Below are 23,039 nucleotides of genomic sequence, written 5' to 3' on the forward strand. Positions count from 1 at the left end.
AATATCATTTGTCACTCAGAACTCAGATGTTATTTTGTCCATCTTAAGTGAAAAGTCTCTCTCTCTCTCTGGCACTAGGTGGCGTTACAGTCATGGCTAATAGCTGATGAAGGAGCCACAGCAGTGTTCGAGGGGCTGAGGGTGTGTCCTACTGAGAGGGGTCGTGGTATATCATGGGCCGTACACAGGTACAAGATAAATAAGGAGAAATTTAATCCATCCTTGGGTGGAAATGAGGTCATTGGTGCAGCGATTAGTAATAGGATACAGTAAAGAACTATTGGAGATAACTAAGAATGGAGCAGATTGCATGTAATGTATGCAACTGAAAATTCCCTCCAATTAAATAGAAAAGAGAAAAATGACAAAATGACACCCCCTGACCTGACATGTCATAGTGGACCTCCAGCTTTTCATAGCAGAGAGGCACACTTCAAGTGACGTACATGAGAGAGACCTTTGTGTTCAATAGGTACCGTATGTAGATCTGGCTATCATCTGCATAAAGGTGACAGCTGATGTTCAAACAACAGATGATATCACAAAGAGGAAACGCCTAAATGGAGAACAACAGGTGCCCAAGGACTTAGCCCTGAGGATCACCAAACTGAACTTTCTGGTACTACAAGATTGAATTATTGCAGTATACATACAGGTGTGGGGTTACTCGTTAGCACACAACTGAGTGCTCCTGTGCTGGAATGGTCAGACGGTTGTGAGTGCCTTTCGTAGCAGCAACCCAAGAACCTGGGTCAGGGAGGCTGTCAGGCTGAAGGCTGGCTAGCTGGACGACTCAATAATTGACTGAGAGGTACTGGCAGACCACACGGGCTGCAGCAACGGTGGTCATGAAGGCAAAACTCTGGTATGGAAGGAATTTGGGGCCATGGGTAAGGACTGTTGGTTGGCCTCAAAGAGGTTCTGGCAAACAGTAAAGCAACTCAGGAGGGGCAGGCAGGGCCTCATCCAGGCAGTTTTCAGTAGAGATGTGGAGGTCCTGACCTCAACGGAAGTGGTCAGGCAGTGGCAGGAACACTTTGAGGACCCCCTTAACCCAAATGACATGTCCTCCATGGAGGTAGGGCTAGAGGATCTGTGTCTCTTCAATACTGCATGGAGGTCAGGGACAGTGCCCATTGAGTGGCAGATGGGGGTGGTGGTCCCACTTTTTAAAAAGGGGAGTGTTTTCCACTTATTGGGGTATCACATTGCTCAAGCTCCTGGGAAAAGCAATAGATAGTTATGGCTAAAGCCACAGCTAATTTGGTTATTTTCAGTTAGTACTGACAGATAGCCTAATGGTTATTGAGACCTTTGTATTATTTGAAGTCTATTCATGATATAATGTGATGAATTATGTCTTCTGAAAAAATAAATAAATTAAATTAAAAATAAAAACTGACTAAAATGAAGAATGTCTGTCTTAAGATTTGCTCACAGCTACATCCAGCAGCTTCATCCAACGATCAAGAAGGCAAGAGCAACGACCAAATTGAAGAATATGAAAAATCTTGTTGCACGAAGGGTTAGTGTGTGTGTGTGTGTGTGTGTGTGTGTGTGTGTGTGTGTGTGTTTCCTTTTTATTTTCCTTTTTTTTTGGTGTATTTGTCATTTATGTGTGTCCTGTCAATCACACCACAGTTACCTCCTCAGTCTCCATGCATGCACACTAACCTGATAAAGAGAAGCAGGGAGAAGAAGATTTTGGACTGTTTCCGTATTTTGGACACATTAAACTTTGTCATAAGTTATTAGTGTTAGTAAAGTTTGGACTGGACTCTCTTCCCAGCTGCTTGCAAACTTTTACAGAGCCACCATAGAGAGCATCCTGTGCCTCAGTGTGACTGTGTGGTACGGCAGCTGCACAGCACAGAACAGGAAGGACTTAGCCCAGGTGGTAAGAACAGCACAGGGGATTGTGGGCTGCCGTCTACCAGATCTGGACTCAGTTTACGCTGACAGAGTTCAGAGGAAGGCCAGACGCATTGCCACAGACCCCACACACCCGGGCAATGTACTGTTTGTACCGCTTCCATCAGGAAAGCGGTACAGGAACATCAAAACAAAAACAAAGAGACTCAGGGACAGTTTCTTCCCCAGAGCTGTGAAAGCTATCGCTCCCCTGTAATGAAACCCTTTTCTCCACACATGCAGCCACATGCTCACCTTCTCATACACACCCCTGCTGACAGTCAGACTGGACTTGCACTAAGCTGCACTTTATGCACTTTTATTCACTTTATCTACTACCTCACTTTTTCTATTTATTTCCTTTTTTTTGGTGTATTTGTCATTTATGTTTGTTATTTATGTGTGGTTTTAAGCTGGGAGTGTCTGCAAAATTTCGTTATGTTCTTCATAATGACAATAAAAACTCTTGATACCTTGATACCTTATCACCCTTGATGCTCTCACTCTCTTTCTTTTTCTCTCTCTCTCCTGCATCTTCTAGGCTATTCTCTGTTTAGTTGGTCAAGAAGAAAGCTTGGATGACCTTATCTCTCACTTGAAGCAAAAAATTCGGTTCTCGGGATTTACTTCAGGTCTGATTCCTCTGAATGAAACCCAGCTTAAGAAAGTTCTCCTTGACCCCAAACTTCCCTCCAGGGTCCAACTCCCTGGTGGTTCCATCATCCAGACCTCGCAGCCACTACAGCTAATGGAAGGAAACCTGGAGATCCTGAAGAGGTGGAACCTCACCTGGTTGGCTGACAATGAAGAAGACCCTGTCTTTCTCAGCTTCTACGCACCTTCTTATCCAGTCCCATACAATGGAAGAGCAACACTTTTAAATATTAATATATTTGGTACAGACTATATGATGGCCCAGGGTGCACTGGTTAGCCTTTTAGAGGCTGCCAGGTCAAAGGAGGAGCTGAAGGGAACTATAATCTTTCGTGTGCACATGCCCTGGTCATTGGTGGAAACACTGCAGGCTTTCTGTGACGGGCACCAAGGGTTTACGAGATGTGGAGAAGTCCTGGAACAAGTGCTTTTAGAGATGAAATATGCATAATAGATAAATTAAACAGCTAAGTGTATAGAATAATAAGGAGTAGTCATTATGGTATAGAGCAGGGGTGTAATTTGACCAGAAAATAGAGCATTGAAGCAATCAAGCCTACTGGTGATAAAAGCATGTGTAAGTCAGAGTCTGCTCAGAGAGACACAGTTGCACTTAAGCAACATTTCTAAGGTGGTCAAAAGTATTTTTAGTAACATTTCTGATTTGAGATTCAAAATTAAAATCATTGTCTAGAGGAATGTCAAGATTTTTTGGGGGCTTGATGTTTTGTGCCAGTTATTTTAACTTACAAAGCATACCTCTCCGGACCTTTGCTTCAATAATTAAAACCACTGTCTTATATTTGCTCGGTTGCAAGAAATTATGGGACATCCACAAGTTGATATGATTAATGCATTGTACTAGTTTTTCAATCAGGCTGAGGTCATTGGGTGATGAGAAAATGTACAGTTGCGTACCATTGGCATAGCTATGAAAATTAATCCCACAATCTCTGACGTAATTTCCCGGCATACATACATACTGAATGAGATGGGTCTCAGAATGGAGCCTTGAGGTACTCCCCATGATGTGCTAGTCTCAGCTAATGAGTGGCCACCAATGGAGACAAAAAAGTCTCTGCCGGCGAGATAAGACCCTCTCTAAACCTGAGCCAGAGAGGCCGATACACTTCTGTAGTCTGTTAATAAGGATGTCATGATCGACTGCACTGAATGCAGCGCTAGCCATTAAGTTGTTTAAATATTAATGTCTCAGGAATTTTACTCAAATGAGAAAGGATAGATGGTCAATATTAAATACAGGTAGTTAGTATGAAATACAATCGGCAGTTAAAAACATGGATAAATTAAAGAGCTGAGTGTAAAAGTGCTCAGTAACGAGGAGAGGTACTTAGGGGTGTAATTTTCCATGGGGGCCAGTGAGTTTGAGAGATGAGTATTGCTCTTTTAGTGCAACAGGGTGCTGTTTTGTCTGTAATTTAAGGTATAGAAGAGCACATCAATGTTAATCAGTTAATATTATCATGTTGCAGGCCGAATTTTATTGGTCACTGGTCTGCACCAGTGAATTAAGTGTGCAGTCACTAATAATACCTGTTATTGTACACTGAAGTCCCCCTCCAGTCTTTTATTAAGCCCCTAAAAATCCTCTAAAAATAATTCCAAGCTGAGGCGGATCTACGGGTGGGCCTGGATGGGCGTAGGCCCACCCAGATTGACAGCTTGCCCACCCTATCAGATTCAAGACCAAAAAATAACTAACTAAATAAATAAATGTTTTAATGTCCTTTTTCCAACGTGTATTTTATGCTCGTTTACAACCTCTCGGCTCGTTTACCAAGAGGTTTTTTTTCTTTCATCATGTCATTTTATACATGTCTATCTAAAAAAATAAACAAAATGAAATAACAGGCCCATCCAGAATTTTTTAGGCCCACCCATTAGCCATGTTCTGTATCCGCCACTGATTCCAAGTTGTTTTTTTTTTTTTTGTTTTTGTTTTTGTTTTGTTTTTACATGTAAATTACATCCCTCAGTGCCTTAAATGTAACTCTAAATCTTGTTCTCATTGAAAATATGCACATATATATATGTTTATGTGTGTGTATGTGTGCACCTACGTCTCAGTGTGTGTTCACATGTATACGTGCATGTGTGTGAGTGCATGTGCAGGTCTACACCCAAAAATAAATCCTGTTGTGTGTGTGTGTGTGTGTGTGTGTGCGCGCGCGTGTGTGTGTGTGTGCGTGTGTGTGTGGGCATGTGTGTGTGTGTGAATGACCTTGAGAGAAGAAACTGGGACAGGGGATAAATATCTACCTCTCCATTTCCTCTGCACATCATCCCTTCATCCCCTCATCATTTCATCCATCACAGCCTCCTCTCTCTCTCTCTCTGTCTCTCTCTCTCGTTTAATTCAACTCAATGTGTTTCTCATGTTAAAATTAAATGTTTAAATTTAAAAAAAGAGTGCCAAACATTCAGCTGCAGCAGGTTATATCATGAAACACAATATCTGTCTACTCTGCATGTTCCCCCTGCAAAGGAAAGCCTCATTCCAAACTGAGAAATTCACCATTTGAATAAATCTGGCATCTGCAGAAAATAATAAAGTTACTAAAAAGATAAAACACTAGTCAGTATGATTTTGGTTATTATCTGTTTTGCCACATTTACATGCAAAAAAGAAAAAACACATTTTATATGATATAATCAGCTGCATTTTCCACATATTTGGAGAGAAGCCCTCACTGATCACTGCCTGTTTTTATTTGCTTCTTCTTTCTTTCTTTTCCATTTTCACTTTCATCGTAGCTCTCTCGCCCTCCTCCCCCCACCACCGTCTTTTTCCTGCTCAGTAATTCAGTATTTGGTTATTTGCTTGGTCGATAAAAACATCTATCATTCCCTGCTCTCATTACAAGGAAATCTGATTGGCTGAAATGTCAGAGTTGTCTAAATACTGTCGGGGTGAGTGAAGGCTCCTTCAATTGGTTGGTGTGTATGAGCGTGTGTACACAGTGCGCACACACATTCGTCTGTGAAGTGTGTGTGTGTGTGTGTGTGTGTGTGTGTGTGTGTGTGTGTGTGTTAGCTGACGTGTATAAATGCACCATTTTGCTGTTCCTCTCCAGTCAGCAGATATGGACACACACTCTGGGACCTGCTGTCATACTTGCAACATTTATCAAGATTGTGTGTGTGTGTGTGTGTGTGTGTGTGTGTGTGTGTGTGTGTGTGTGTGTGTGTGTGTGTGAACTTCTAAGCTACACAAATATTGTTCATACGCAACCAGTTTGAATTGGTCTTGTTTTTTTTGTTTGTTTATTTGTTTTTGTTGTTTTTTTGTTCTTGTTCTTGTTGTTGTTGTTGTTGTTTTTGTTTTTTTTTTTTTCAATTAAACTGTCCAGTCATTGATTTTTAAGGACTCACACCTCCACCTTCAGCAGAGGAGTGTGAAAACACCTCTCCACTGACCGACTGAGAGCAGAGACAGTCAGGAGAGTCGAGCTCACACACTTTAGCACAGAAACACATTTTTGAGTGGAAGGGGACTTTAATGACACGACCAAGGTTTTGGCTGCAGGTCGCACTCTCAGCTGAACCTGCTGTGTCACGATCCGGCTCACAGATCATGACAAACAAGGAGAGTCGCGGAACTATCATGTTCAAAAGAATAATTTATTTACAGAAAAATATAACTAAGGATAAAGGTAATAAAATGAGGTGTGGAGAGTAGGAAGATCAGTGTGTCTGCTGATGAATGCATGTGTGTGTGTATGTGTGTGGGTGTGTATGTATGTAAACGCAAGACAAAAGGCCGTAGCCAAACCAAAAAGAACCCAGGACCCAGGCAGGACGGTCTGGTCAGCAGGAGAGGAGGGAGAGGGAATGGTTTAAGACTGCGGCTTTTATGGGGTTGTAAGGGAGACTGGCCAGGTGCTCCCGATCACCTATGATGCAATCCCCGCCCACCTGATTACCTGCAAGAAGAGACGAACAAGACAACACAAGGGGAAACAAGGCAGGCCCTACAGGCAGGCGGCCGTCACACCCCCCTCCATAAGAACGGGGTCCACCCCAGGTCACAAAATGCTAACATTCAAAACTATAATATATTAATGATTTTTTTTTTTTTTTTTTTTTTTAAATATACTTACTTATCAAACATAATCAGTGACATCTTAACCATGTTAAAGGTCCTAGTTACACTTCAGTGATTTCACATGGCACACTCTTACCAAAATTATTTAATGCTTTGTTCACCTCAAGACAGGCTATTCCTCACCACGCCCTCCCCTCAGCAACCTGGTACCAAGGAAGCAAATTAAGAGGAAAGAAAACATGGATCAGAAAACATAACTCACAAAATGTCACTGGTAAGGGGCACGCGACAGCGCATCTGCCACTACGTTATCAGTGCCCTTAATGTGCCGTATGTCAAGCCAATATGACTGTAACAGTAAAGACCAGCGGATCAGTCTCTGGTTGGGACACTGCAGAGAATTCAAGAACGTCAAAGGATTGTGGTCGGTGTAAACCACCACAGGCACAACACCAGAACCCACATACACATCAAAATGTTTCCAAGCCCACACTAAGGCTAAAGCTTCTTTTTCAATGGTTGAGTAACTAAGTTGATAAGGGTTGAACTTCTTAGAAAAGAAGCTCACAGGTTTGTCAACCCCAAAATCATCATTTTGCAGGAGAACAGCTCCAGCTCCCACGTGACTGGCATCCACCTGCAGCGAGAAGGAGCGGTCAAATCGAGGAGCAGACAGAACAGGAGCATCACACAGTATCATTTTCACTCTTTCAAAAGCTCTTTGACATACAGGAGACCAATCAAAAATAACTTTTGCCCGCAGCAAATCTGTAAGAGGCGCCACAACCTCGGAAAAATTTCTGCAGAAACTCCGGTAATATCCCACTAACCCGAGGAACCGCATCAGCTCTTTTTTAGTGGTTGGCACAGGAAAACGTGCAACCGCCCGGACTTTCTCTTCAACAGGACGCACCGTACCCTGCCCCACCACCCGACCTAGGTATGTCACTGTCGCCCTAGCGAACTCACACTTCGCAAGGTTGATGGTGAGACGCGCCTCCGCCAAGCGACCAAACAGTGATCGGATGCGTTCAAGATGTTCAGACCAAGTGTCAGAGAATACAACCACATCATCCAAATAAACAGTGCACCCATCCAAATTTTGCAAGACAGTTGTCATCAGTCTTTGAAACGTTGCTGGGGCGTTCCGCAACCCAAAAGGCATTACCTTATAGGAGAACAAACCGTTGGGTGTTATAAATGATGCGATCTCTTGGGCACGTTTAGATAGGGGGACCTGCCAGTAACCCTTTAGTAGGTCAAACTTACTTACATACTTGGCATGGCCCACCTGATCGACACAGTCCTCCATCCGGGGAAGGGGAAACGAGTCAGGCTTAGTGACAGCATTCACCTTGCGAAAATCAGTACAAAATCGGGGTGTCATGTCAGATTTTGGGACCAAAAGGCACGGAGAGGCCCAACTGGACGAGGAAGGCTCAGCAATACCATGATCTAACATGTACTGTATTTCAGCATCAAGGTATTTGCGTTTTTCAGGATTAACGCGATAAAACCGCTGTCTAACTGGCTGAGCATCACCGACATCAATATCATGTTCCATTAAATGGGTCTGAGTTGGCGTGTCGCCAAATAAACAGGAATAAGTACTGATCAGCTCTGACAACTCTGACTGTTCAGACTCGGACAAGTGAGGGAACAAAACCTTCAAATTGCGCAAGGACTCGGAGTTTTTCAAGCGCCCCTGCAACACACTAGGATCTAAACATGGCAACCCATCCTCCACCTCAGCTGCCACAAACTGAGGGGCATGGACAGCTGACACACGACCCGCAGAGCAAACTGGACTCACCCCACCTGAAAGAGACTGAGCATCACATTGTTCAGAGACATCACGGCCATAATAAGGCTTCAACAGGTTCACATGACATAACTGAGTTTTCCTCCTGCGCTCAGGAGTGCCAATGATGTAGTTTAACTCAGACACCTTTTTTAACACCTCATATGGACCTGCAAATTTAGCCTGGAAGGGCGAAGTAATGATGGGCAACAGGGCTAGCACCCGATCTCCCACACAAAACACTCTGCGCTCAGCATGCCGGTCAAAAACACTCTTCATCTTTTCCTGCGAAGATGATAATTTCTGCCTTGCCAACTCACCAGCTGCATACAGCCTGTACCGAAAGCCATTGAGGTAGTCGATCAGATTTTTAGGAACCTCATTTTCCTGCCACTGATCACGCAACAAAGTCAACGGGCCGCACACAGTGTGGCCAAACACCAGGTCATTTGGACTGAAGCCGGTACTCTCCTGCGTAACCTGCCTAGCAGCCAGCAACAACCAGGGTAAGCCCTCCTCTCCTGCTGACCAGACCGTCCTGCCTGGGTCCTGGGTTCTTTTTGGTTTGGCTACGGCCTTTTGTCTTGCATTTACATACATACACACCCACACACATACACACACACATGCATTCATCAGCAGACACACTGATCTTCCTACTCTCCACACCTCATTTTATTACCTTTATCCTTAGTTATATTTTTCTGTAAATAAATTATTCTTTTGAACATGATAGTTCCGCGACTCTCCTTGTTTGTCATGAGCTGTTTGAATTATCTGTGTTTTCATATTTCCATATTAAACTTGTGCCGTCACCTCAGGCTGTCGATCCTGTGAACGCTGAGCTGGACTCGATATACCAGAGCCTCGACGCCGCGACGATGGACCAGAACCAAACGTACTCCAACATCACGCCAAGACGCTGACCGCCTCCTCGGTCACACGCAGACCGGTTTCACACACACCCAAATACTTCATGTTGTAGTTTTCAGCTGCTTTTAGCTCGACGCTGCAAAAAAGTCTTAAACATAACAATTTATTTAGTTTCAAATCAGTTTTTTTCTTCAAACAAGGCGAAAGGAAAAAAAAAAACTGCCAGTGGGAGGAGATAATCCCACTTGTTTCCGATGCTAATCAACTTGTTTCCAGAATTTTCTTGAATTGAGAAGGAAATGAAAGGAGAGGAAAAGAAAGAAGATGGAAAATTTAAATGAAATAAAAAGAAAGGAAAGGAGAGGAAAGGCAGATTGACCTGCAGCTGGAAGTGAAGGAGGGATGGCGGTGGAGGAGGTGAAGGAGGAGAGAATGGAGGTGTGATGAGAAACGCAGAGAGGGGAGGAGCTGAAAGAAATCCATCTTCTCCTCTCAGCGGCGCTCTGATCCCGATCCTCCACCTCGTATCACCTCAGCTCATCTCCTCACCTCATTCTCATTCAAATTGATATTTCTCAGGTATTGAAAACAGATTAATTCATCATGTGTGACCCACGTGGACTCTATCAGCTCATCTTTCATATTGGACTTTTTCACTCCATAAGACAGATAGCAGTTTTATGGATTAAAAATAAATAAATAGATAAATAAAAATATGTGAGTTTGCTTATAGCAGCCTCCAATCAGTTCAATTAATCTTTTGGATTTAATTTGTGGAATGAAAAACATTAAAAAAAATAAAATTAAAGATAAGTTGGAATGACAATAAAGCACAGTGTCTTGATTCTTTACCCACCTGCAGCCCATAGAAGTTATAAGTGTGTGTGTGTGTGTTTCAGCACTTCATTCTGCAAACCCTTGGCTTGGTGTGTATGCAGCTTCCTGAACAACATGCTCCTCTTCAACATGTACATCAGCTGCTCTCAGAAAAACACTGGTTCTTCAGTGGTTCTTCAAAATGCTCTGTGGTTCTACCGAGAACCATCAGCAGCTGCAGAACCTCTTTATTTAGGGGCTGGTTCCTCACACACTTCCTGTGGTTCTCTAAAGTCCTAAAGGTTCTTCATGTTTATTGGAGTTATTTGGTGGCGGCAGCAGCAACAATTCTTCTCCTTGTGGATTAATGTGCAGATTATTTCCTCAGTGAATGGATTAATGTGCAGATTATTTCCTCAGTGAATGGATTAATGTCTCGCTCTATAAACCGTCAGAAAACATTTTTAATAGCTCGTCTGGAACCCAGTGAAGGAACAAGGAATGTGGAGAACCGGCCAACAGCATGTCCATGTTGGTTTTCAACCTGCACACAGTCATCTGATTTAAAACGCTCAGAGAAACTGACCGCTGTCAAAGAACCATTTAAAAAAAGGTTCTCCTTCATAAAGGAGCCATTTTTTGAGGAACCTTTGAGGGCTCTTTCAAGAACCGTCTTCACAAATGGTCCTTTTGCTACAAGGTTCTTTGTGGAACTGAAAATGGTTCCTCTATGGCTTCGCTCCAAAGAACCATTTTTGGTTTCAGTTAGCACCTTGTTTTTTTCTGTGTGCGATGAAACTTCTGTTATTTCACTAACTTGTTTATCTTTTTTTTCTTGCTATTTTTAGCTCTTACCTCTGTTTCATCAAGCAAATATCATTAAACAAAGGTAAGACAGCAGTGCTGCTGAGTATCTCTTCTTCCTCTTTTAATTTTTGATTTTTATTCACCTTGTTCTGTCACGCCAATTTTCAGTTTATTTGTTTCTTCCTTAGCTATCTATTTGGCTAGCTAGCTAGTTCACCAAATTAACAACAACCACAAACTAAAAATGTCTCGTACACATATTATATTATAACCAAATATACATGTCATACACCAAAACGTTCAGCGCCCTCTTCTGAAGCTAGCCAATCCGAGTGTGAAACAAAGCGATGCCTACTTTGAACATTAGCACCGTTGGAAGCCAGCGATGTCAGCTTGGCATGTTTTGCTAGCGGCTGTTCTACCAACAAGAACATCAAGCACTTTATTGAACAAATATAAACATGATGTACATCTGTTTTTTTCTGCATCTTCTGTTGAATCTAGTGAGATCAGGGTCGAAGCAATTACACTTCTACTTATCCCCATGACAAGCTTCACAAAAGCAGCTCCGCCATGTTAAAATTGGATTTTTCCTTTAGAAATTTGCATTAAATCGCTCTTTATTTCTGTGTTCATTCCCACATTTTTGCACAAACATAAATGTGTTATATATCAAAATTATCGCCATTTTCTGCTGAAGTGAACGATTCCAGTGTCAAAGCGATCTCATATCTACTTTTAACAAAACGGCCCTCAGAAGTCGGTGGCGTCACATTTGAGGCAGGCTTTGCCAGCAGCTTTACCCACGCAAACATCTTTCTTCACCAAACTTTATTTCTGTATTAAACTGAGCCTGATGGGTCAGTTTCAAAATTATTATTTCTCCAAACACATTAAAGAAAACTGACAATTTGGAGCATTGGAGGGTTTATTTTCACTGTTGTTGAGATAATGACAAAGAGTTTCTGTATAACATACACTGACAGCACAGAGTCAGCATTTTAATTGTGTTCTACTCAATAGATGGAGGAGGTTTTATTTTTTATTCCTTATCGGTTCAGCTGATGATCTGTGAGCATTAAAGGATAAGGAGCGTTAAATTCACACAGCAGCCTGTAACTCCAACAATGAGCCAAAACAAACAAAGGTTTTTTTTTTTTTTTTTTGTGTGTGTGTGTGTGTGAGTCCATAATGAGAGAGAGAGAGAGAGAGAGAGAGAGAGAGAGAGAGAGAGAGAGAGAGAGAGAGAGAGAGAGAGAGAGAGAGAATGGGCATTAAGACTGGAGGGGTAAATCTTGTTAATTGTCCTCCTGGTATCTGAGATCTGTATTCTCTGTGAGAGTGAAAGGCAAAGGTCAGAGAGTGAGAGGGAGAGAGGGAGAGAGGGAGAGAGACACTGGATAAAGGTGAGTAATTCCACAGTGAGGTTTAATCAAATGCTGAATAAAAAAAAGAAAAAAAAAGCAATGATTGAAGCTAACATCCAAGGTGAACGTCTCACTGAAAAGTTTACGAAGCTTTTCTTCTTGTTGTTGTGATGACCGCAACTCTCTGTGCTCTGCTGTCGGTCGAAACTCTCTCTCTTAGATAATCTCAAGATAATCTCTAAATCTCTAGAAAGTGTATCGATGGTCTTTTGTCCCTGCGTGCAGTATGTGCAGCACTTTAAGATGTGTTGTGTGCGCTGCAGCGAATGGCATTAAAGAGCAATAACTATCTGACACTGAAACTGTCTGGACAAGGAATAAAAAATAAATTAAATGACAAATAGCCTAAAAAATTAAACCTGGGAAATCCCTATGGTATAACAAATAAATGTTTATGACTTCAAAATGTAAAAAAAAAAAAAAAAAAAAAAAAAAAAAAAGCAATATCACTTGTTAAAAAAAGTTTGTGGATTTAACCCCGGCCCTTTTTCCTTGATTTGATAACTCAAACTTTACATCCAAACCTATATAGCCTACATACATGTGTTTATACACTGACATATTCATGCAAGCTGAAATTTAGTGTGCAGATTACCATTAAACATGCTGACCAATGAAAAAAAAAAAAACACACGTATGAGGAGTTCATTTGCAGTGACAGATTCTTAAAAGTGAGAAAATGAGCTGAATTTATTTGTTTGTTTTTATGATGTTTGTCTCATATTAGGAGAGCCACCTGACAAGCACTGATTTTTTTTGTTTTTAGCACATTTCTTTCGTTATTGTTATTGAACTTAATGTTTTCTCTTCCTTCTCTCTATACTTTGCATGTATTATGTGTAATGTTTGTATTATGAGTCTTTTTTTATATCTTTATGTCGTTATTTTAGGATGTGTAAACTACACAAAACTAAACTAAAACTAAACCCCAAACCCAAAATTCTGTTGTGAATATTACAACAGAACTGCAACCATAGATAGATAGATAGATAGATAGATAGATAGATAGACAGATAGATAGATAGATAGATAGATAGATAGATAGATAGATAGATAGATAGATAGATAGATAGAGTACTTTATTGATCCCAGGGGAAATTTGGGCATGCAGTACCTCAATGCAATAAATACACAAAATATGATAAACACACTTAGTCCAAATTAGAAATTAGAAATTAGAAATACACACCATATTTGTAGCCTACAGTAAAACAACCTGAGTGTGAATCATGACCTGTACAGTAGAAAAACACAGTAATAAAAATAAAATAAAAGTTAAATAAAATACAAATACCCTGGAGAGGTGGCAGCATACATAGACAAGGTGCTGTTGATGCAGTGGATGGATAATTGTGCCATAATTACACAGTTGGAAATACCTGTTTTTGCAACACATACAAAAAGTAAAATATATATTTGGAAAAACAGCCATTCATAGTAAAGCAAATCCCATTCTGATTGGACCCAGGAGCAGCGAGGTTCAGACGGTGAGGAATTAAAAGTCCTGGCAGGGCGAGGACGCAGTAAACTGTGCTCGGTGCCTGGTGTTTGACCTGAGGGTTAATTAGTGTGTGATGAAACACTGATGGAGACTGAAGGAGGAGGGCATATCAACCAGAGAGAGAGAGAGAGAGAGAGAGAGAGACTATTGACCAGCCGTGTGTTTTTCTGACTCTCAGTGATGCTTTTCGTTCACTCCAACTTGCATTTTAAAGTTTTGCGACATTTTAAAACCTTGCATAAAACTGCACAGAAACAGACCTGCTGACTCCTATTCGTTATTATTTACTCATTATTTTATTTTTTATTTTTTTTTTATAAATGCTCTTTAGATATCAGGACAAATCATGATCGTGAATTCTTCTGATACTGATACCGTGTCAGCACTAGTGGAAATATTAGTCTTTGCAGTATTTGGCTTAAGTAATTTGAACCATAATCTGTAATAAATACTACATGTTCATGATGTGCTGTGTTTGTGTTCTTGTGTTTTTCCACACTGAAGTGACTCAAATCCACCAATTACATCTTTATACATGTGATGTAAACAAAAGGTTTTTTTTGTTGTTGTTGTTGTTTTTCCTAACTGCAGATTTTTATTCATTCATTCATTCATGACGTTTCTTTAACAGGTTGAGCAGGTATTACAGGGTGTATGTGGTCATGTCTGATGTCTGTTTGCGGCCTCTTTGTTGTTTTATTGTTGAGGGATTTTACTGCCACCGTGTGTCAGAAAGCCATTACTGCAGTATTCCCTCGATTCACCCCTACTAATGCATTTTTCACCTCAACTATTTTTTTATTTTAATTTAATTTAATTTAATTATTTTATTTTATTTTATTTTACTTCATTATTTAATTTAATTTATTATTATTTTATTTTGTATTATTTTATTTTATTTTTAATTTAAATTAATTTAGTCTAATTTAATTATTCTTATTCTTATTCTTATTTTATTTTATTTTATGAGTTGGCTGTATGACAGTACTAATTCCATATTTTTTACGTATTACATACATATATTTACACAATGAGAATATATTAAAGTATACCTGAATACACCATGTATACACAGGGGTTTTGCTCTATTGAATCATTGCACAGTTTTACAGTAATTCAGTAGTGCAGGAGGAACCCATTGTATATATATGGTTATGGCTTTACTCTACTCTGCTGTGGGTCTCCTGCATTAGACCAAACTGGACTTAAAAAAAAAAAAAAAAAAAACTGACCAGACTAAAGAGGCTTCATCAGTTGAAACAGGAATAATCAGTGTGTGTGTGTGTGTGTGTGTGTGTGTGTGTGTGTGGTTTTGTTGTGTCACTCACCAGCAGCTTCAGTGTGCAGCAGGCAGTCGACTGAGAGGCTGCAGACCATCTCCTGAGTGTGTGTGTGTGTGTGTGTGTGTGTGTGCACAACAAAATGAATCTTCAGCACGCTTCTGTATCCTGCTGCCTTTTCCTCGGTGAGTGGTGTTGTCTTTTTTATTAATATTATTATTTGAATCCCTGTTTCACCTTCTCCTCAGCAGATGGTGTGTAGAGTTGTGTAGAGACACTTGCTGATGAACTAAATGCTTTGTACATGTTTTTGTACTTTAGTGTCTAAACTTAAGCTTAAATCTGAAGCTCAGCATAGCCGTAAAAGCCAACATGCAAAGTGAGATAAGACGCTGTAGCCCATAAAATTAAACAAACAAAAAGGGCTTTAAATTTTTACAGCTTAGACTCGCCAGCCTCTTTCCGGGAGGTCATCGGGTTTAGGCGGCAAACCTTCAGAATATGTACAAAAGAGAAACATCAGATATCTCATAACACGTCTTCTAACCACAGTGATGGAAACCTGGCTTTGAAATACCAGTGATTTTGAACGACTGGCCAATTTACGATCATTCACCCACATTTTACATGGCAACAAACCCCTTGGCAAATCATATTGGGCTGCTAAAGCTTTAACAGCGTATAAACTAAATAGCGTTTTTTGGTTGAAACAGCCGCCTTATAAAGTCTGAAGTCTCTGAGAGTTAATTTTCACATCGTTATGGAATGAATGGAAACCAACGGCTGGAGAAAAGAGAGGATAGATGATACGGCAGCTCTAAAATACCACTGCTCGCTTTGGGAGAAGATTAGCAGAAAGACGTCACACTAAAAATACAGATTCTGTGTTTGGGGCCTCACTCGTGGCTCTGTCCACCTGCTCTCCAGCAGCTCTGCATGAGGTGGCGATGGCCGTGATCCGGGTGAGTGGAGTCACAGGCGCAGACGCAACCATCCGCTGCACCAATGGCTTTGACCTGGGGAGAAATGCCACCAAGTACTTCTGCAAAGGGGAGTGTGTTCAGGACGGCGACCTCATGGTCATGAGCGACATGAAGAGAAGTATCCAGAGAAGAGGAAGGTACCTCCTGCAGGACACTGCCCAGGGCATCTTCTTCGTGACCATCAGCAACCTGACGAAGGAGGACTCGGGGAAGTACTGGTGTGCCGTGAGCACGAAGCTCTCCATCGGGAACTTGTTTGATGAAGTGTCTCTCACTGTAGTGGACGGTGAGTTTTCACAATGAAATATCTTCATGTGCTAGCAAAGCAAATACGCCTTATATGTGCTTGTTTTTACCTTTTCATTCATATCCACGATTCATTTTTAAAGGAATATTCTAACGTGTTGGGCAAAATAGTGTTTTTCTGACTTCCCCTGACAGAGACAAGACATTGGCGACCATGTTCATCTCTGCATGTTGAATGGTTCGGTTCCCATGGGTAGCATTTCCTGTTAGCTTAGCATAAAGTTTATACCCCTTTTCCACCAAAGCGGTTCCAGGGCTGGTTCAGAGCCAGTGCCTGACTGAGCACCAGTTCTTTGTTTTTCCACCGCCCAAGCACCGGCCAAACTGGTTCCAAACCGGTTCCAGGCAAGCACCGACTTCGAGCAGGGGCTAAACAGGAGCCAGAGAAAGAACCGATGATGCGACCCACCACATCATTGGTGGGCGGGGTTACAGACCCAAACGGGAACAGCGAACGCTATAAACGTATAGCTAAATGTAGACGTCATTCGTTCCGGCCACGAATACGACGGGTAGCCAGCGATAAATGCGTTTTTCACCTCTGGATTGCAATGTAGGCTTGTAAAGACACGAGCAGTATTTGTGTTTGTCGTCCATGTTGGTTACTGTGATTCCGAGCGAGCGTCTCGCACACCCACATCATCACGTTTTCCGCTGACGTCATGACGTGGCTCTGACTTGGCTCCGCTTGGCTGTTGGCCGGTGGAAAAGCAAACCGGTTCTTTGTTGGCACCAGTTAAGCACTGGCTCTAGCACCAGCTCCAAACTAGCACCAGGTTCTTTTGGGGGAAAAGGGGCATATGTGTGTCGTTAGCCTGGCTCCGTCACGGTGAAAAAATAAGCCTCACAGCAGCTCTGAAGCTGTCTGATTTACACAGTGGATCATATGGAGTTGAGAGACACGTCGTGGGATTATCTTTTAAAAGTTCAGATGGTTTTAGGAAAAGTCAGATGGTGGGACTGAAACCGCTGACCACATTTATCCTTCCGTCTATTGCAGTGATCCTCACACCACTGAAGGTCGAGGAAGATCCACCACAAATTAACTTCTCCTCAAACCAAAATGTGTATTTCAGATCCTCATGATCCACTGTACGTGTATTTTTTTCACTTTGCCAGAGTCAGGCTAACGACTCCCATAGACTTCAAGTTTTTATGCTAAGCTAACTCGACATGGAACTGAACCACTGGACGTTCAGAGGTGAAAATGGTATTGAACACCTTTTCTCTGTCTGGGTAAGTTGACAAAAAGCTTTGAAGAAATGCTTGAGTGTTCAAAATGGCCACCATGTGAATAACACAATCACCAGCCACTCCACTTTTGGCTGCTGGGACTCACAGCCTTGAAAACTACTGTTTTGACATCTTGATCGTGAGAGAAAGGTTAAAAGTCTAAAGAGAGACCACAGCAGGAAGAGGAAGTTTGATGTTGTGAAACTTGTCTGATGAAATGAAATGTTACGTAATGATGCTGCAGACTGCAAAACACCCTGCCTGCTAAGAAGTGGCATTATTTTATTTTATTTTATTTTATGTTTTTATTATTATTTATATTTTTTTTGTTTGTTTTTTTTTTTGAGAGGGAAAGAGGTAGGGTCCAACCACCCTGTCTCCCACCTGCCCCCACCAGGGGTCCCACCATGTCCCCAGAGAGCCAGGCTCGAAGCCCCCGCTCACCTCCACCCTCAGCCAATTATTAAGAAGCAATAGTTATGAAGATGATATAACAATGATAACAAAATAATAACAGAAACATCAATCAATCAATCAATCAGTCATACTTTATTTGTCCCCAGGGGGAAATTTGGTTTAAGTTACATCCCGTCCAAGAAACACAAAAAAACATGACAAATACAGGGTTACAGGATCAAGAGAACTTCGGGTCAGCCAGCGTGTGCAGCGCCCCTTACATTAGATGAGAAAGGATAATAATAATAATAATAATAATAATAATCATGATCATAGTCGTAATAATAATAATAATAGTTATAATATAATAATAGTAATACTGATATAATCACTATCATAATAATAATCACAATCATGCATAAAGCGTGTTGATATCATGTTCAGTTTCCAAGATATTGACCGATGAACTTCAAAAGAGGCGTGGCTTTGCACATAAATGGACAAAAGTCAACAACCGTCGGGCCAATCATCACGAAACTTGCAGGATACGTCGACTTATGTACCCGGAGCATATCCTGAAATTTTCATTTAAATCAACCAGTTAGTTTGCCATAAAAAGGTAAAAAGGTAAAGGTAAAGTGAGGTCATATCCATCTGAGTGGGTAATAATTAAATCTGCGTGTGTGCAGAATCAGCAGTGTTACACTGGATCAGTCGCAACACGGATAGCGTCCCAGAAAAGAAATTTAAAATACAGCAGCTTTTTGGTTTTGATATGAGCCGGATTGGCGTGTTCTCTTAGGAAATGCAACACATCAGATTGCATCAGAATATAAACACAATCACACTGAGTGAAAGTGTGAGTATGATTAGGGAGAGTGACTGCAGCTGATTCTGTCAGATTATCAGCTTATTTAACAACAAGTGTTTTCTTGAATTTCTGTATGTGTCATTTCCTTCTCTCTTGTGACTGATTATCTTTGGGTGGTGCGAGAAAGGAGTCATTGTACTCTTGTGTTTTTCATTAGCTTTTAGTTTTATTTCATTTTTATTTTTTTTTTGTTTTCAGTTCAATTCAGTCTCCAGAGTGGGTTTGCTGGTGCCAGTTGAGTTTTTCTCGTTTGAAAATGTTTAGTTTGAGTTGAGTTTTTCTTTGTTTCAGTGTCTGTTTTTTTTTTTTTTTTTTTTTTTTTTGGAATTATTATTCTAATATGAACGGTGTTCCAGTCAACCAATCAAACTAACAGCAAAATGAAACACATTTTCTCTGTAGTTATATTTTATTTTCATATGTTTTTTATAAGGACACAACATTGTTTCTGTTCATTTTTATTTTTATTTTTTTTCTAACATCTAGTTTTTATTTCACTTAACTAAAATGTTTTAATTTTTGGTTAAGTTTTAGTGATCTATAATGACCTGCTGTAAACTGGATTCCTTGTATGCATACACACACACACACACACACACACGCACACGCACACGCACATACACACACACACACGCCTGGCCAATAAAGTCAGTTCAGATTCAGATTAAAATTGAGATTGAGATTATTCTTCCATGTTGCTGTGGCTCAGATGCGGCGGTGATCATCATGGCGGTGCTGCTGGCTGTCACTGTGGTGTGTTTGGGAGTGACCGTCTTTCTGCTCTGTAGGAGGAGGATCACAGGCCGGGGTGGGTTACCACACACACACACACACACACACACACACACACACACACACACACACACACACACACACACATACCCCCCCCCCCCCCCCCCCCCCCCCCCCCCCCCACACACACACACACACACACACACACACACACACACACACATACATTTTCTCACAGATAATACACATTCATTTAAAACTTTTTTTTCCCTCCAGGGTCATCAAGACGGCTTTCCACAGGAAAAGCTGGCCAGGTGAGACAGAGAGGCTCATGGGAATTGTAGTCCTGCATGTCTGCAGATGAACGTAGGGTGACTCAATCCCAGTCACTTCCTGTTGGCTGGGTCACATTTGAAGTTTTTTCAATCTGATAAACACATGAGCTGTTTGACGGCGTATCAGGGTCACTGCAGGACGGAAAACAATTACACAGCAGGAGGAGGGGGGTGCACTATTCTGAGAAAAAAAAACAACTCTGAATTCTTAGAATAAAGTCTTGAATTTACATGGAAAAAAGCTCACAAATTTTTGACAAGATAATAAAGTCACAAATTTACTTGAAAAAACTCAAAAATACTTTTTTTTTATAAAATGGGATTTCGTAGCAAGGGAATCCTGGTGATTTTTAGCCCTTTGTAAGTATAAGAGTATTAGAAAGATGACCACAAGAAAAGGTATTTTTCTGAGGTTTTTTTTTTATTGCAAATTTGTGACTTCATAATCACAGAATTTTCAAGTTTTTTGCTCATGAATGTGTTACTTTTTTCTTTTAAATACGTGAAAAATCCGATTTTTTTATATGAATATTACCACCCCGTACCCTAGCTGCATATTTTTTTCTCCCTACAATGAATTAAGTGTGCAGTCATACACCTGTGACTGAATATCATGCTCATTTAAAATTTAATTATATAGTCTGATCCATAAACACACATTTGTGTGATCTAATACCTGTTACTGTACATTGAAGTCCTCCTTCAGTCTTTTATTAAGACCCTAAAAATCCTCTAAAAATAAGTTTGTTTGTTTGTTTGTTTGTTTTTACATGTAAATAACATCCCTCAGTGCCTTAAATGTAACTCTAAATCTTGTTCTCATTAAAAATATGCACATATATGAATATGCAAATAGGCCCCGCCCACCTCGCTGCCTCCTGGCTCGTAACCAGAGCTCTGTTCACACAACCAGGAGCCATATTTGAGAATCTCTAACCATAAAAAAAATATTTTCTTCAGCGAACTTCTTAAATACACAAATATTGTTCATACGCAACCAGTTTGAATTGGTCTTGTTTTTTTGTTTGTTTGTTTGTTTTTGTTTTCTTGTTGTTGTTTTTTTTTTTTCAAATAAACTGTCCAGTTATTGATTTTTAAGGACTCACACCTCCACCTTCAGCAGAGGAGTGTGAAAACACCTCTCCACTGACCGACTGAGAGCAGAGACAGTCAGGAGAGTCGAGCTCACACACTTTAGCACAGAAACACATTTTTGAGTGGAAGGGGACTTTAATGACACGACCGAGGTTTTGGCTGCAGGTCGCACTCTCAGCTGAACCTGCTGTTTGAATTATCTGTGTTTTCATATTTCCATATTAAACTTGTGCCATCTTTTAAGGCTGTCGGTCCTGTGAACGCTGAGCTGGACTCGATGTACCAGAGCCTCGACGCCGCGACGATGGACCAGAACCAAACGTACTCCAACATCACGCCAAGACGCTGACCGCCTCCTCGGTCACACGCAGACCGGTTTCACACACACCCAAATACTTCATGTTGTAGTTTTCAGCTGCTTTTAGCTCTACGCTGCAAAAAAGTCTTAAACATAACATTTTATTTAGTTTCAAATCAGTTTTTTTCTTCAAACAAGGCGAAAGGAAAAAAAAAATCTGCCAGTGGCAGGAGATAATCCCACTTGTTTCCGATGCTAATCAACTTGTTTCCAGAATTTTCTTGAATTTTCTCAATTTCCTTGAATTGAGTTTTATGTTATTTTATTTTTAATAAAATATTTTAAGAGTGAATAAATTAAATTATCAGGATGGATCTTTTTCAGTGTAAATGCTTAACTACAGTGCAGTATCTGGAGCGCCTCAGCTTGATAATTCAGACAGTGCACTAAATTGAGTAATATAATTTATTTAAACTTAAAAATAAATAAATAAATAAATAAATAAAACTAGTCTTAAAACCCACTTTTATTCATTGGCTTTCAAGCCAGCATGAGGCTTTGCTCTTGTTTTATTCATTTTATTATTTTTATTTTTATTTGTTTTATTGTTTTTAGTGTTTTTTTTTCTGTTTTTCTGTTTTTTTTATGCACAGCACTTTCAGCTGCAGTTGCTTTAAAGTGCTTTATAAATAAAGTTGCACAGTGCATGATAAGAGTTTTCTTTGTATGAATGTGATTAACCTACAGAGTGCCTTCCACAGTGCTACATTACATTCATACAATTCAAAATACAGCTGTTTTTATTGCTGTGCAAGTCCAAGTCCAGTATGTGAGAGAGGTGAAGATGCACAGGCATGTTTGAAGAAATAAAAGAAAGGTGGAAAAGTGTCAGCATGTTGTGAAAAGTGGCATCTGTCATTTTGACAGGAAATCTGTTTGACCCAGAGATAAGAGCTGTGAGCGCACCAGGAAGGAAACTCAGTTTGTCAGTTCATGGTGGTCCAGTTTCTGATGTTTACAGGGAATCTATAAAACCTGTTTTCTGCTCTGGATGGGATTAAAAATGTAGCTGAGTACGTTCAATAACTCAACAAAAATGTACTTAGGTAAAAGTAAAAGTACTGACTTTAAAAAATACTCCAACAAGTACTAAAAGAAACACAGTAACATGAGTGAAGAGCGTTTCTCTCACTGAAATGCATTTTAACCACAGGGAAGACACACAGCTTCACACACCATCAAACAATACACACACACACACTCTAGTATCACACTGAATATGCACATGCACCAAATGAGGCAATTAGAGGAACTTCACAAAACCAAACCAAACCGATAGAAAGCAAAGTAAGCCTGCGATTTTTCTTTCTTTTGTTTTGTTTTGGGTTTTTTTTTTTGTACATTTTCCTCTCCTTATATTGTCGCAATTCACTGAGTTTCTGCACAAAAAAAAAAAATGTATATACTGCATAAAATATTCTCTCCTGCTGGGAATTGTCAGTGAAGAAATGAAATAGAAACTACACCGTCCAGCACAGCACAGACTCACTGATCACTGCTGTTTATTTAACCTGCCAGTCTCCTTTTCTCCCACTAGGGGGAGCAGTTGACCACAACACAGGGACCCCCTCACTCCTGCTGGACAGGCATAAGT

This window comes from Myripristis murdjan, chromosome 7 (assembly GCF_902150065.1).
Source record: "Myripristis murdjan chromosome 7, fMyrMur1.1, whole genome shotgun sequence".
NCBI classification, from domain to species: Eukaryota; Metazoa; Chordata; class Actinopteri; order Holocentriformes; family Holocentridae; genus Myripristis; species Myripristis murdjan.